Source organism: Tupaia chinensis, unplaced genomic scaffold (genome assembly GCF_000334495.1).
Source record: "Tupaia chinensis unplaced genomic scaffold, TupChi_1.0 Scaffold000089_1, whole genome shotgun sequence".
NCBI classification, from domain to species: Eukaryota; Metazoa; Chordata; class Mammalia; order Scandentia; family Tupaiidae; genus Tupaia; species Tupaia belangeri.
In genome coordinates this window covers 383,008-385,376 of record NW_006159551.1, presented here as the reverse complement: position 1 = coordinate 385,376, position 2,369 = coordinate 383,008, and the positions used below count along the sequence as shown (strand labels likewise).

The window sequence follows — 2,369 nt, the reverse complement described above, 5'->3', positions numbered from 1 at the left end:
GTTTACACTCAACACCACCGCCTGGAGCTCTCGCACCCACCCCCGCCCGCCCCCTGCCCTTCCTTCCCCTGGGGATGAATGTACCTCTTTGGACGGCTTCCTGAGCACATCTCCTACTCCGCCCCCGCTGCGCAGCCCGTGACTCAGTACAGTAACGATGCACATCAGCAGCGTCTCACATGTGTGCTCTTTATCCTGTTCCGTTTCCTCTGCAGGGACCAGCTCTGCGGACGCGGCAAGGAACAGCAGATTGAGAACGTGAGGGGGACAGCCATACCGTGATTTTGAAATTATGTTCCCCGAATGTCATCTCACCAAGTGACAGGCCCAAGAAAAACGAAACCCAAGGAACCGAGAGTCAATTACCTCCCTTCCAAAGCTACGGTCGCCTGGGGTAGAGCTGTCCTCACCGCGAACACCCCTGCTCCTGTCTCAAGCCGTGTCAGTACTGCCCTCTCTCTAGTAAATCCGGAACAACCCTTCTCCTTTTCAGATTTTATACTCTAGACTCAGCTGCGAATAGCCCTTTGATTTCAGGTAAGTTGCTTAACCACTCTGAGCCACAGACATCTTGTCTGTCCGATGGGAAGGCCACAAGACCCAGGCTCCCTACTGGGAACATGGCAAGGACTAAATCCAGTGACCGTCAGCAGGCCTTCTGATATCTGGGTCTCCTCTGGACACTGTTCATTCCTACTCATTGTGGGGGGAAGAGCCAGGCCTTCCTGCCCACTGTTCCTTTCTCCAACTACTAAAACACAGATCTCATGTTATCACTCCCGTTTCAACAAATCCCAGTCACCTTTGGATGAAGTTTAACCTCCTTACTTTGACGTATAAGACCCTTCATCTTCTGGCTCTCTACATCTATCTCTGGCATCATTTCTGGTTATTCTTCTTCCTCATAATCATAAGCTCCCCAAATTTGCTATATTTCACCTTTAAGCTTATAAACAAGGAGAATTTTAAAAGTTTGGGGGAAAATGCAACTAAAGTAGTTTATTTTGGTGTAAAAAAAATATTAAAACCTGGGACCAGCAGTTGGCATAATGGCTATGTTGCTGGACTCCCATGTAGTCAACCACAGTTCAAGTCTCAGACCCAATGGCTTAAACTCATGCCAGGCGTGTGTGGTGTGTGCCCAAGATCCTGAGAGGAGGATGGATGAGAAGGGATTGCAGTGTAGTCATCTCCTCTGGGGGTGTGTGTGATGATTTCTCGCTTTCTGTCTCTCTCTGTCTTTCTGGCAAGTACACACGCCCTATAGCAAAAATCTCTCCAAAATAATAATAATAACACTGCAATCCATGCATATTATTTTCACAATATGAAGACCTCATATGTACATGTGAACATGCATGTTATTTTTTTTTTCTTTTTTTGGGGAGGGATTTTTTTTTTTTTTTTTTGCTATAGGGCGCTCACCAGAAAGAGAGACAGAAAGTGAGAAATCACCCCCCCAGGTGCGGAGGCCATGCCACAATCCCCTCTCCTCCATTCTCCTCTTGGGATTTTGGGCACACATGCACACGTGCCCAGCATGAGTTTAAGCCATTGGGTACAGGACTGGAACTGCGGTCGACTACGTGGGAGTCCAGCAACATAGCCATTATGCTAACTGCTGGTCCCCCAGCATGCATGTTAGACAGGGTCTCGCTAAGTCATGATCCTCCTGCCTCAACCTCCCAAGCAGCTGGGACTATAGGTATGAGCCCAAGGCCCAGCTTTTTAGGAAGAGTGGGTAATCAAACCCAGGTCTCCCATGTGGCCTCAGCCTGTGGATGCCTCAGCATCTATTAACACATACGATGATGGCTGGACCTTACCTTTATGCCTCTAGATATGCTAGTCCCTCTACCTGAAGTGCCTACCCCTCCTCCTTTGCCCAGGAGTCTCCTATTTTAGTTTGGATTTCACCTCCTTGGTGATGCCCTTAGCTCACAGTTAGCGGGCTGCCTATCTCCCGCATTCGGCCTTTAGCCCAGCGTGTCACACACACACTCCCCAGCAATCACATTATTTGCCTGCCTGCCACCTCCACCACCTTACTGTTTCTTAGAGCACAACACAGCCCCGGTCAACAGCGAGCACTCAGTTAATACCAGCGACTCCATCCGATCCTTCCTTCATTTACGGCCTTCTTTTCCCTTCATCTCCTTCCCCTCTCCCAGCCTTTCTCCTTTCGGACTGGCCCATAAATTTGCTCTGCTTTTTTTCCAGTACCACCTGTATGTCTCAGCCTCTGGAGGAGTTTGATGGAAACGAGGGGCTTAAGGCTAGGAGGTCCTACCTTCCTTGGGAGCAGGAGAAGAACAGTTCTCCCCAGTTTCCACCCTACACACATCAGGGTACAGGAAATCGGCCGCCAC

At 49.4% G+C, this 2,369-nt stretch overlaps 1 protein-coding gene across 11 annotated transcripts in view; it reads right to left on the bottom strand.

Moving 5' to 3' along the window:
- ITPR1 (inositol 1,4,5-trisphosphate receptor type 1) overlaps positions 1-2,369 on the bottom strand; it is a 404,888-nt gene that overhangs the window by 37,264 nt on the left and 365,255 nt on the right. The gene's annotated exons all lie outside the window — the stretch shown is intronic.